The sequence below is a fragment of the Notamacropus eugenii genome, chromosome 2 (genome assembly GCF_028372415.1).
Source record: "Notamacropus eugenii isolate mMacEug1 chromosome 2, mMacEug1.pri_v2, whole genome shotgun sequence".
In the NCBI taxonomy this organism is placed as follows: domain Eukaryota; kingdom Metazoa; phylum Chordata; class Mammalia; order Diprotodontia; family Macropodidae; genus Notamacropus; species Notamacropus eugenii.
The window spans coordinates 120,016,106-120,030,976 of NC_092873.1; positions in this window are offsets into that span (position 1 = coordinate 120,016,106).

The following is a 14,871-nucleotide window of genomic DNA, read 5'->3' on the forward strand; positions in this document are numbered from 1 at the left end:
TAGGTTTGCACCTTAAATTTCATCCCTGACTACTTCCACCAAATCCCAGCTAAAATCCCTCCTATAAAGCATATTTTCCCACAACTCCTTAAACTTAGTGCTTTCCTTCTAGATTTATTTTTGTATATATCTTGTTTGCAATATAGTTGTTTCTACATTGTCTTCCTCACTTGACTGAGTTCCTTGATAGAGGGAACTGTTTTTTGCCTTATTTTGGGGGGGGATTAGGGGGACGTATTTCCAGTGCTTAGAATATAGTAGGCACTTAATAAATAGTTGTTTACCTGGCTTGTTGGAAATATACTAGTAGGAGTGCATAGGATAGACCAAAGCAGGGAAATATGGAGGAGAATAAATGTAGGTACCTTAGAAACCATTTAGTCCAGTTCTCTCATTTCATAGATGAGGAACTAACTGAGACTAGATGTTAAGTGACTTGCCCAAGGTTACACAGGCAATTGGTGATAGACATGGAAGGTCCTCTGTCTCGCATGTTAGACTATTGTGATAGACCTATGAAAAGTAATCCATATTTAGGGGTGTGCTGGTAAATGTTAAACAACCAACTCTGGAAAAATTGTAACCGTGTTCCATTTTTAAGTATAATCTGCATTACTAATATTTTTCCAACACTTTCTTAAGTCTAGACAATCAACAAAACAATAAATTAAGCCCTGATTTGTCACAGTTGCTGATTTCTGCTCATACTGAAAATTTATCAGTCAGCTCCCCTGAGCCAGTAAGAGCTGTCTCCAATCTAGCCCCAATATCATTGCTATCACTGTATTTCACCATGGTGTGAACTTAAGAGGAAGTTTAAAGTGCATGATTTATTTATAGGATTTATCTCCTTAAACCCAGTAACGATGGATGGTTAGTTCTAGAGAACAGTTCCGGCTAGACTGCAGGGGTGGGGAACCTTTGGCCTCGAGACCACATGTGGCCCTCTAGGTCCTTAAGTGTGGTCCTGTGGCCCTCTAGGTCCTAAAGTACAGTCCTTGAATCAGCTGAAAGGCCAAACTTGAGAACCTAGAGGCCAAAGGTTCCCCACCCTTGGGCTAGAGTCTAGGCAATTGACAACATGGGGTGATTTAAGGTATGCCCAGAGGCCCCTTACCCTTTGAAGATTACATCCCCCCCTTACCCCAATTAAATTCCATTACTCAGGGATTTCGTTTATTTAGTGTAGAGTTGCCCTCCTCCAATCTAGAGACTTCAGATCTAGAGAGTTCAGGCTATCATTTGCCCTTCTCCAACTGTCCTGGTCTCATCTTTCCTTTCTATCAATTGTTCTCAAACTTTGGATTTCACATATTGCTTCTCTGGGACCACTTGCACTCCAGATTCTGCCTCCTAGAATTTTACTCTTCATATCACACACCAGTGAACTATGGATTTTTTGCTGAGCAAACAGCGACTCTTAGGTCAAACTCTGAGTTTTTAAAAATTGATTTAAAGAAAAGAACGTCTCTCTATTTCTCTGCCCATCATAGTTTGTATGACATGTTTTAGACCATACTGGAAGGAACCGTGTAGACTTGGTCTCTAGGGCTACTTTGACGTATACACTCTCTGAAAAGAAGAGTGGCTTTGAAGTTAGAGAACCTACTATCATTACAAACCTTTATTAAGAACCTCCTATATGCCAGGCACTAAACTAAATGTTGGGAATATTAAAATTATAAAAACAAAACAGAAGAAAATGAAACCCATTCACTCATTGAGTTCACAGTCTAATGGGGAAGATAACAGAGAAACAGCAATAACGTACAAGATATATACAGAGAAAATTCTAGAAGGAAGACACATTGACATGAACAAAATTGACTCTGTGACTAAAGGCAAATTATTTCATCCCTTTGGACCTTGATTTCCTCATCAGTAATGAATCAAAAAACATTTACTAAGTATTTACTATATACCAGACATTGCTTTGCATGACAGATACAAAGATAAACAAATATAAAAACAGTCTCTGACTTCAGAATATGTACATAAATACATATAAGATATATATCACGTTTAAAGAAGGTAATTGTAGAGAAGATTCAAGTGGCTGGGTAGGTGAACCAGGAAGTTCTCCTACAGAAGAGAACTTAGGCAAGAATTTCAAAAGGTAAAGGCAAGCAGGAAAGGAATTCCAGGTATGAGTAACAGCTATTACAAAGGAACAGAGATGGGAGGTGGAACATAGTGTTCAAGGAACAGAAAGTACACCAGTATCCCTGTACTGTAGATTGTAATATGGAGAGAAGCAAAGTCTAATGGTAGGAAGGGACTAGGTGGAAGGGCTTTAAAAGCTAAGCAGAATTTGTGTATAATCCAAGAGGCAAAAAGGAGTCCTTGACTATTACTGAGTAAATATCTCCCTTAGAAAAATCACTTTGGCAGCTAAATGGAAAATGGGCTTGAAATGGGAGAGACTTGAAGCAAAAAGGCCAACCAAAATGATATTGCAATAGTCCAGGCGTGAGAGGATGACCCCTAACATGGTGTCTACGCAAATGAAGAAAAGATATAGAGGAGAGATATTGTACAGATAGTAAGACAAAAACCACAACAGATTGGTCATGTGGAAGAGTCAAGGATAAAAGCAAGCCTAGGTGGCTAGGGGAAAGATGGCGCTCTCTATCACAATAGGATAGTTGGGAAGAGAGAAGAATTTTCAGGGAAAGATACTGAGTTCTGTTTTAGACATGATAAGTTTGAAATGTCTATGGGACATACAGTTAGAAATGTTTTAAGAATTAAGAGGTGATAAGAAACTGTAGGTCAGGGGAGAAGTTGAGGCTGGGTAAGTAGATGTGAGAATCAAGGGTAGAGTCAAGATGGTGAAGTGAAAGGTTATAACTGCCAAATTTTTCCCAAAACCTCTCATAGAAAATGATCACAGAGAATTCTGAATCTAATTCTGAACAAAAAAGTCAACAAAGTCAGAGCGAATCATATTTCCAACCCAGAACAGCTTAGGAAGATGGAAAAAATCTGCAGACACCAGGGTGGGGGGCTGGCAAGGAGCAAGGTACATGTTGGCTGTGGGTCTTGGAGATAGAAGCTGCAGCACTGGCAAAAGAGGTACTGGGTGTGCCTAGCACAAAGGGATTATATGATAATTATATGAACACCTGGTTAGAAAGAGGATCTGGTATGCATAGGATCTGGTGCCATTTGACAGTGCTGTCTCTATTGCCCAATTCTGGGTTGCAATTCCAGGGCAAAGAGGGACTATCATAGTGGTGAGGGAGCAAGGACCTTACCTGGGTAAGGACCAGAGCACAGAGCAGGAGAGCAGTGACCAGACCTCTCCCTAGAAACTCCCTGAAAACTTATCACTCGCCAGATTAAATTAGAGAAGTTCAGGCTGACCTTCCCCGCTCCTCACTCCCAGAAATGAAAAGAAGTCATCTTTGGCACAGAGTCCAAAGTTAAGGAATAGGCTGGAAAAATAAGCAAACAACAAAAAAAGAAACTAACCATAAAGAGAAATGTAAAAGTATGCTTTGATCTGCATTCAGACACCATCAGTTCTTTCTCTGGAGGGGATAACATTTTTCATCATAAGTCTTTTAGAATTGTCTTGGATCACTGTATTGCTGAAGATAGCTAAATCTTTCACAAATCAATCATCACACAATATTGTTGTTATTGTGTATGATGTTCTCCTATTTCTACTCACTTCATTTTGCATTATGTTCATATGAATCTTCCCAGGTTTTTCTGAGAGCATCCTCTTCATCATTTCTTTTTTTTTTTTAATATATAATTTTTTTTTTTCAGTTTTCAGCATTCACTCCACAAGAATTTGAATTCAAAATTTCCTCCCCATCTCTTCCCACTCCTCACTCCAGGACACCATGCACCCCATGCATCTCTTCCTCCAATCTGTCCTCCCTTCTATTATTCCCTCTTCGTATATTCCCTTCCCCTCTATTTTCCTGTAGGGCAAAATAGATTTCTATACCCATTGCCTGCACATCTTATTTCCCAGTTGCATGCAAAAAAATTTTTTTTTAACATTCATTAATAAAGCTTTGAGTTCCATATTCTCTCTCTTCCTCCCTCCTCATTCACCCTCCTTGAGAAAGCAAGGAATTCAATATAGGTCATACATGTGTAGCCATGCAAAACACTTCCATAACAGTCATGTTGTAAAAGACTAACTATATTTCCCTCTGTCCTGTCTTGCCCTCCATTTATTCCATTCTCTCCCTTGATATGTTCTCCCGCAACAGTGTTGGCTTCTGATTATCCCTTCCCTCAATATGCTGTCCCTTCTATTATCTTCCCTCTCCTATCCCCTTCCCCCCTGCCTTCCTGCAGGATAGAATAGATTTCCATATCCAATTGAGTGTGTGTTATTCCCTCCTTAAGCCAAATCCCATGAAAGCAAGGCTCAATTATTCCCTCTCATCTCCCATGTCTTCCCTTCCATTGTAAAATCTCTTTCTTGCCTCTTTTATGTGAGATGATATGCTACATTCTACCTCTCCCTTTCTCTTACTCTTAGTACATTCCACTCAACAGTAAATTTTATTTTTAGGTATTCTTCCTTCATTTTCAGCTCACCCTGTGCCCTCTGTCTATGTATGTATGTATATATGTAAATATAAATATATTTTTTTACATATATATATATTCCCTCTAGCAACCCTAATACTGAAAAAGCTTTCATGAGTTACAAACATCATCTTTCCATGTAGGAATGTAAACAATTCAACTTTAATAAGTCCCTTATGGCTTCTCTTTCTTGTTTACCTTTTCATGTTTCTCTTGATTCTTGTATTTAAAAGTCAAATTTTCTTTTCAGCTCTGCTCTTTTCAACAAGAATGCTTGGAAGTGTTCTATTTCATTGAAATTCCATTTTTTTCCCCTGAAGTATTCTTCTCAGTTTTGCTGGGTAGGTGATTCTTGGTTTTAATCCTAGTTCCTTTGACCTCTGGAATAGCATATTCCAAGCCCTTCAATCCCTTAGTGTAGAGCATGCTAAATCCTGTGTTATCCTGATTGTATTTCCACAATACTTGAATTGTTTCTTTCTGGCTGCTTGTAATATTTTCTTCTTGACCTGGGAACTCTATGAAGGAATATTTCATATCCCTTGAATAAAGTAAGTTCACTCTGTCCTTTTGGTGACCTCTCAAGGAATATAATATATGTGAGTTGGCCATGTATTAATGTTCCGGGAACTAGCCACTCCCGGAACACATAGATAATACTTGGAAGATTTGGCTAATCCTCCCAGTATATGATTAATTAACTTATATCTTGTGGCCCCCATATGATATGTCCTTGACGAACAAACACTTGCACTCCCATGGCCATGTGCCTGACCAGCTTGGAACAGTGTGAGGTGCCGTTAGCAAAAAGCCTTCTTTGTCTAGGTCCCTATAAAGTCCCCCTGCTTAGTGTAAGTCCTTGGAATCTCACCCATGGAGAGGACGCTCTGCCTGGGACTACTTGCTCCCAATTCAGACCCTGAAAGTTGTATTCCGGGATTCCCCAGCTGAGAAAATTCAGGTGTTGGTGCTTCCCTGAATTGGTAATGTTTTTCTATTTCCTCTTATATCTATATTAATATTGCTATAATTATATTAGTACTAGGCTATATTAATTATTTCTGTTACAGCTTTAAACTGTTCATGTGTTTGCCTTTTCTGTAAATCAATAAAATATCCAGCTTCTTCTTCTCAAATGTGTCTTATTGTAGGTGCGAATCTGTGTTGGGGGTGGAAGCTCAATTCCATGTGGACAGTCTCGGGCGGGTAAAGGTGGGAACTTCTAAATGTTAGAGTTCTCATGAGGCCCCCCAGAAAACAGCAGGGAATCGAGGAGTGAGACCGAGCTATCTCGTGTATTTCCACCTCTTCCCGTGAGAAACGTGATGGGAGGAGCATCCCCGCCCTCGAGACTGACCCGGATCTGGGCACACCTATTGTTATCTAACAGGCACGGTATTCAGGTGCAAACTACGTGGCTGGAGAGCTTAATTAGGGTCAGGAAAGCCTGAAGGCGCTCTTAGCGCGGGAGGGGCCCTTACAGGACAGAAGGCGCCTCTTCCCTTTTTCCTCTCTTCGCTCTCCATTCCCCCTCTCTCCCCACTTACACTTCTGCTTCCAATCTCTTACTGTAAGATCTTTGCCTCCTTGGGAGACTTCTCTCTCCCTCCTAAGGAAGACTTCCCCCTGCACATGTAACCAGGACCCTGAATAAAGCCTAACCCTTGTTCGACTCTGGAAAGTCTCTTCTCTCATACGTTTATCCGGTTTGGCCAACCGAAGACCTGGGACAGGTAAGGTAAGACTCGGGTAGCCCTCAGGCTCTAGGCCTGGCAAATCTGAACCATAAATTTCCTTAATCACACACTCTAGAACTTGGCTACAATATTCCTAGGAGTTTGCCTTTTGGGTTCTCTTTCAGTAAGTGACTGGTGAATTTTTTCCATTTCTATTTTACCCTCTGGTTCTAGAATATCAGGGCTGTTTTCCTTGATAATTTCTTGTAGATATTGCCTATGCTTTTTTTTTTGATCATGGTTTTCAGGTAAACTAATAATTTTTAAATTATCTCTTCTGGATCTATTTTCCAGGTCAGTTGCTTTTCCAATGAGATATTTCACATTATCTTATTTTTTCATTCTTTTGGTTTTGTTTTATAATTTCTTGATTTCTCATAAAGTCATTAGCCTCCATCTGCTCCACTCTAATTTTTAAAGAACCATTTTCTTCATTGAGTTTTTGGACCTCTTTTTCCATTTGGGCAATTCTGCTTTTTAAGGCATTCTTCTCCTCATTTATTTTTTGGTCCTCTTTTGCCATTTGGGCTAGTCTATTATAAAGCTAGAGAAAATAATAACAAAATACATCTGGAGAAACAAATGGTCAAGAATATCAAGAGAATCAGTGAAAAAAATGTGAAGGAACACGGCCTGGGAATACTGGCTCACAAACTATACTGCAAAGTGAAAAATCATCAAAACAATCTAGTACTGAATAAGAAAAGAGGAGGTTGAGCAATGGAATAGATTAGGGACACAATGTGTAGAAGTAAATGACCATAGTAATATAATGTTTTAATAAACTAAAAAATCCCAGCAATCGGGACAAAAACTCATTATTTGACAAAAATTGCTTGGAAAACTGGAAAAACAATCTAGCAGAAACCAGGCATAGATCAACATCTCACACCATTTACCAAGACAAGTTTAAAATGTGTATGTGATTTAGACATAAAGAATGATATTACAAGTGACTTAAGAGAACATGGAAAAAATATCTGTCAAATCTATGAATAAGGAAAGAGTTTATGACAAACGAGATAGAGAAGATCACGGAGAGTAAAATGGATAATTTTGTTTACATTAAACTAAAAAGGTTTTGTACAAACAAAACCAATAGAGTCAAAGTTAAAAGGATAGCAGAAAACTGGGTGGAAATTTTACAGTAAGTTTCTCTCATGAACTCATTTCTCATTTTTCTATGGAACTGAGACAAATTTATAAAAATAAAAGCCATTCTCCAATTGATAAATGGTCAAAGAACATGAATAGGAATTTTTTCAGAAGAAGAAATTGAAGTTACCCATAGTCACATGGAAAAAATTCTTTAACTTACTAGCAATTGGAGAAAAGTAAATTAAAGCAACTCTGAGTAAATGTCTGTAAATGGCAAGATTTGAACTCAGATCCTCCTGCTTCCAATTCTGGTGTTCCACCCACTGCACTTCTAGCTGCTGCATCTGAAATACTTGCTGGAGAGAGATTTATAATTTTATGTACTGCCTAGATCAGTTTTTTTATCAGACACAGAAGCTGAGGGCACTTTAGAGATCATCAGATCCATCCTTCTATTTAACAGATGAGGAAATTCATCCTGAATTTAAGTCCAGAGGGTTTTGATGACTTTTGATGACACAGTTACCCAGACGGCAAAAACAGACTTCAGACTCAAGTCCTTGGGTTCAAAACTAGGACAAGACTCTCTCTCCACTATCCCATGATATCAACATACTTCATTCTCCTGAAAACTCTTGGATTGTTTGTTGATTTCATTATTTATATACAATTTAGTGTCCTTGGACTTTTTCTTTTGGAGGCAATCACGGTTAAGTGACTTGACCAGGGTCACACAGCTAGTAAGTGTCTAACTGTCACATTTGAACTCAGGTCCTTCTAACTCCAAGTTAGTTGTTCTATCCACTGCTCCACCTAGTTGTCCCATCTCCTTGTACTTGGCGTGATGACTTTTGTTAGCAAGCAGCATGTATACAGGTAGGCAGTTAGATGGCGCAGTGTATAGTGCCCTGCATTGAGTCAGAACTCATCTTACTGAGTTCAAATCTAGCCTCAGACAATGATTAATTGTGTGACCCTGGGCAAGTCACTTAACCCTGTTTACCTCAGTTTCCTTATCTGTAAAATGAGCTGGAGAGGGAAATGGCAAACCACTCCACTATCTCTTTCAAGAAAACCCCAAATGAGGTCACAAAGAATTGGACATGACTGTCCAACAACTGAACAAAACGTGCATGTAGCTCTACTGAATAATAGAGAAAAAAACTGGGACGAATACTTTACTTTCCTATGATTTGCTGATAGAAAAGCATCTGTGGAGAGGACTAGAGTCTTTGTTGGGAATATATTCAGGTGCTAATGCTAACCAAAGGAAAACAAGAAGAAGGCAGTTCTATTATTTGTGATTTGGTGATCCTATCTCTCTGTAAGCTCTGATCAAGAAGCTATTCCAAACACTCCCTTACACCAAGGGAATTTTCCATTTTTGTATTTTGATGAAAAGTCTTCCCTTGAGAAGTTGGAAGGGTCTCTCCCTCATACTGGTGATCTCATACTGCCACCTCATGGAAGTTTTGGAAATTGTAACCAAAGTGTGGGGCTGTCCTTTCTTGAGCAGAGAAATGGAAAAGCTTTAAGTTGTGTTTTTTTAAAGCTCTCTTTTAGAGAAGCAATTATCAAGATGTCTTCCACATCCTTAAAAATTATGGAACATCACCACCAAGAACTTTTGTTTCTGTGGGCTTCAGCTATTGATATTTACCGTATTAGACTCAATTAATTTAAAATTACGATACGAAACTCATCATATATAAAATATTTTATGAAAAATGACTGTTTTCCAAAACAAAAAATTGGAAAGAAGAGTGATATTGGATTTTTTTTCTTTAAAATTTTCTTCTCTTTGTTTTCCATTCCAAATTTTTCCCCTCCACTTGCCAATTGAGAAAGCAAGAAGGTGGCATTTTTAAAACTATTTTTGCTAATCTCTTTTAATATATGGCTTAATAAAATAAAAAATATTCTATAACAGATTAAGGTTAGAAGAGAGCAAGATCTATCAGCTTCTGCATTCATTCTGTTGTGATAGGTTATTTTGGTTGGCATATATACAGAAAATTTGTCCTCATCCAGATATGCAGAGGATCCTGGGGATCCACTGAAGGGGTTTCAAGGTCCTCAGGGGTCCTTGGACCACACTTTGAGAATAGCTCCTCCAGAGCATCTTTCAACACAATACCTCTTTACTAAACTGGAAAAAAAAACAGTATGATAAATACGATTAATCTTAACCTTGGCAACAATCCTGTCCCAAAAGGTCAGTCAAAGCTCAGTTACTTGGAATTTTGAACATTTCTTTCCAAAGAAACAATGTCATGTAAATGTTGAATAGTTTACAAGACTAGTCCACAGAAACTATGTAACCCATGATGTATCTGAAACAGTCCCAAGAGTCACCCTGAACCATGATTCTCCTTAGAGTCCTTGAGCCTAGATCCTCGGTCCCTTTTTTTCCCTCCACTATTTTAATCCCTGGGTACCACCCTTCTTGTCCTGACACTACGGGATGAAGTAGATCAGCACAGCTGCGATAGAGAAGGTACCTTCAGGAGAGAGATAGGGCCTCTAATGACTTGAGAAGGAAGGGAGGAGGCCTTGAGAGAAAGGGCTGTCACCAGAACTGACTGACTCAAATAGAGGAAAGAGGTGGAGAAAAGAATGCTGACTTCTTTGACAAGAGAGTTTGTCCAAAGGCTGGGAATTTCCTGTTGTCAACCTGGACTAGGATAATTGTTTATGCATAGATCTGGATCAAGGTGCTTCTGTAAAGACTTTTCTTTGTCTACCAAGTAAAGTTAAAATCCCTTAGTTTAGCATTCAAGGCTCTCCTAAATTGGGGATTATTATATTTTTTAAGCTGCTTTTTTCTTCCTCAACTATTACTCCTCTCCTCCACGTACACTATGGACTACTTGGTGAGCCCTATAAATGTCCCATAATGTTTTCTTCTACCATTGTTCGTGCTGTTCCCTAAGCCTAGCCTTCCGTAGCGCTCTGTCGTTGAATTCCTGAAATACTTAAATTAACCTAAGATCCCATGATTGTGGGGATTTCCTTCTACAATGTAGATCTTAGCCTTCCATGTCTCCCCGTCTTGGATAACTCTTATCAAAGTCCTCTCGTAAGTTTGCAACAAGGGATCCAAACATGTTGGAAACCTTCCTCAAATTCTCTTCCTATCCCAAGTTTAGCAATAGAGTATATAGATTTTTTTCATTTCTTGTCCTTTGCTCCTGACATGTGACCAGCCCTACCTTTTTTACAATCAAACATTTCTTTGAAAGCATCTTTTAAATAGCTTTTTTCTTAGTTTATTTTAAATTTCCATTTTTTGTTTTATTAATCTGAGTATTTTAAATTTTTGTAAATATTTATCCACTTAGTTTGTTACTTGTTTTGTTGGCATATAATTAGGCAAAATTATTTCTGGTAGCTTCTTTCATTTCCTCTTCAAATATTGTTGAATTCTCTTTTTTTAAATTTTGGAGCAATTTGGTTTTCCTCTTTGAAAAAGTCAAATTAGTTAATGGTTTATCTTTTTATTAGTTTTTTCTTTTTTATTAATTTATTTGTTTTCAGTTTTCTATTTTTTTTTTTAAAAATCAGTTCCTAGTTTCATTTCTCCATTAAATGTTTGTATTTTCGATATTATCTCCTTTCTACTTATAAAATTTCTAGTTTTGTCTTTAGTAGGAGATTTTAAATTTTGTTGTTTTTCTATCTTTTTTTGGTTATTAATTACATGCTCAATTCACCTACCTATTCTTTTTCTCTTTTTGTGGATTAAAATGTTTGAGAAATACAAGTTTCTCCCTAATAACTACTTTGGTTGTATCCCAAAAGTTTTGGCATATTGTCTTACCATTGTCCTTTTCTTTGATAAAACTATCTGGACCTCAGCTCTGAACGACTCTCCCAATTTGGTGCTCACATTTGTGGTTTGGGGCCCCAGAGAATAGCCACAGATTCTAAGGATAATCTGGTGGGACTGTTACTATTATAGCTCATGAACTTCACAGGTGTGCTTCCTATTAATTGTAATCAGGAAGACACAATTAGCTCTTAGCAAAAAAGCATTTGCTAAGATAGCAGTTAGGTAGTGTGGGCAGTGAGTTGGCATAGTGGATACAGTACTAGGCCTAGAATCAGGAGTTCCTGAGTTCAAATCTGGCCTCAGACACTTACCAGCTGTGTTACCCTGGGCAAGTCACTTAACTCTGTTTGCCTCAGTTTTCTTATCTATAAAATGATCTGGGAGAAGGAAATGGCAAACTACTCCAATATTTTTGCCAAGAAAACCCCAAGTGGAATCACGAAGAGTCAGACATGACTGGAAATGACTGAACAACAAACAAAAACAATTACAGTTAAAGCATGAAAAAAATCTAAACTCATAGCTAATAAAATAATGGTAATAATAGTGATAGCTATTGTACTTAAAAGTTTCCAAAACATTTTCTGTATGCTATCTTATTTCCTAACTACTAAATATCACAGATCTTATTACCACCAAAAAAAGAGACAACTTTGTGAACATCAAATACTACTGACCCGTATCCTTATTTTCCCATCTATATGAAGTCTATATGAGAATAATCTACATACACACAATTCTTTCTCTCTCTTTCTTTCTTTCTTTCTTTCTCTCTCTCTCTCTCTCTCTCTCTCTCTCTCTCTCTCTCTCTCTCTCTCTCTCTCTCTCTCTCTCTCTCTCTCCATGAAGAATGAGGGATTAGAAACAATTGAACTTTCTTGAGTAATATTTCACAATTATTGAAATGTCTAAAAGAAGGGGGTTGGGACTTGATCTCTAAGGTCGCTTCCAGCTCAATATGTATGAGTTATAATTACAGTAAAGGACTATTGATTGAGGGATGATGTCAGGAGTTTCTGAGATGTAGAGGAGAAGAGTGAGTTTGTGACAAATGGACTCTCTTTTTTTCAGTAAAGCACAGGGTAACATCCTTAGCTGAGAAGGTAGAGAGGGTGATGTGGGAGTCTTGAAGAGTGTGATGGAGAAACAAATTGAATGGAGTAAAAAGATTACCTTGTTAGGGGTGAGGGCCCATTTTGAGGTGAGATAACATTAATTTGTAGTGGACCATTTCAAATTGGTTGTATAATTTCTTCCATTTCTGATCATCAGTATGTAAGTAGGAGTGGAGAAGGTAGAGGATAGGGACAGTTCAGGGTTGAATTTTGGCAAGGTATGAGCAGCTATGGAACAATTGGGCAGGGGATTCAAGAATAGAAAGGAGTGCAGAGTTGAACTGGTTAATTAGAGGGTTGGAAAGAGAGGAGAGTGATGTTAGAGTAGGAATGAATGCTTGGGAGAGTATCTAGGGATGGGGGGAGGAAGAAGAATAGGTTTATAGGAGTAAGACATAGGGAAAGATGGATTAATAGAAAGTCATGATCCAATAAAGGAATTTTGGAATTTTAAATCATCAAAGTAGAATGCTTATGGGTAATTAATAGATCAAGGTTCTGACCATCCTTGTGTGTAACTAAAGTGGAATGAAGGAGCAGGCTTTGGAAATCGAGAATATTGAGGTATTTTGGAGGTTAGATGGGCGATTCCTCTTCTCTACTCAAAAATAACTTTTTAAAGCTCTTTCCATAAGCCATCACCTTTAAAAGGGTGTTAAAAAGTGTTAACACTCAATCTAAGGAGAAGTTCTCTTCAAACTAGAGAACTGCAAAGTTTATCAAACTGGCTGACTCCTCTGGAGTCATTCAGGCCACCCAAGCCAGGTGCTGCCAGGGATGGAAATCACAGTGACCCAGCTCAGGTTCACTCTATAAACCAAGCTCACAGAGATTTTCTCTGCTTCAGAACCCCTTCTGCTTTTCCTTCTCAGGCCAGAGGTGGCAGCAGAGAGCAACAAGCGCTTAAGAAAAGTTTCACCTTTCTCAGGTGTTCTCTCCCTCTCCCTCTCCCTCTCCCTCTCCCTCCTCTCCCTCTCTTTGTCTCTGTCTCTCTCTCCCCCCCCCTCCCGCCCCAGGAATTATTAAGTTCAAGTCTGATTAGCTGATTGTTTCTTAACTCTCGTAGTTGCAATGTATCACCCTTCCAGCCCCCTTACTCCCACTCTATCACCCCTGCCTCTGCTCCTTTCTGTGACTTCAACTCTTCCCAGGTTCCTCTTTATCTCTGGATGCTCTGATCCACCTTGGGAGCAGAGATCAAATTTAAAAGAAAAGAAAAAGGGCAAAAGAGATAAGCAAAAACAACAAAAAAGAATCTGACCATAGAAAGTTATCATGGTGACAGGGAAGCTCAAGGCACAAACAGAAGAGGAGCAGAATATATTATGAGCAAAACTCCATAGAAAAATGGGAAGTGATCTCAAGCTCAGAAAGAACTCATGGAAGACGTCAAAAAGGAGTTTAAAATTACAGGTTTTAGACAGAAGCAAAACACTGGTGAGGAGCAAAAAGGTGAAAGGAGGGAGGACAGACAAGAAGAAAAGTATGATGTAGGAAAATATACAGTTAGTAATCATATCTGTGAATGTAAATAGGATGAACTCTCCCATAAAATGGAAGTGGATAGCAGAGTGGATCAAAACCCAGAATCCTACAGTACGTTGTTTATAAGAAACACACCTGATGTAGGAAGACACACACAGAGTAAAAGTAAGGGACTGGAGGAGAATATATTATGCTTCAGCTGAAGTAAAAAACAAACAAACCAGGGCTAGCAATCCTGATCTCAGACAAAGCAAAAGTGAAACTAGACCTAATTGAAAGAGATAAGGAGGGACAATCTTGCTAAAAGGTACCATAGACAAAGAAGTAATATCAATAAGAAACATGTATGCACCAAGTGGTATAGCGTACAGATTCTTAAAGGAAAAGTTAGGTGAGTTACAGGAAAAAATAGACAGTAAAATGATTCTAGTGGGGAAGTTCAACTGTCCCTTCTTAGAACTCAATAAATCCAACCAAAAAATAAACAAAAAAGAAACTAAGGAGGTGAAGGGAATATTAGAAAAGTTATACATGACAGATCTTTGGAGGAAATGGAATGGAAACATAAAGGAATATTCTTTTTTCAGGAGTATATGGCACCTACACAAATACTGACTATGTATTAAGGTGTAAAAACCTCAAAATCAAATGTAGAAATGCAGAAATATTAAATGTATTCTTTTTGCTCTCCAAAGGATCCCAAAGGCCAACCAAACTGTGCATACCCTTTGATCCAGCAATACCACTACTAGGTCTATATCCCAAAGAGATCATTAAAAAGGGAAAAAGACCTGCATGTGGAAAAAATTGAGGGGATGCCCATCAGCTGGAGAATGGTTGAACAAGTTGTGGTATAGGAATGTGATGGAATACTATTATGCAATAAGAAATGATGAACAGGCAGATTTCAGAAAATCCCGGAAAGACTTGTATGAACTGATGCAAAGTGAAGTAAGCAGAACCAGGAGAACATTGTATCAGCAACATTGTGTGATGATCAACTATGAATGACTCAGCTTTTCTCAGAAACACAATGGTCTAAGACAAA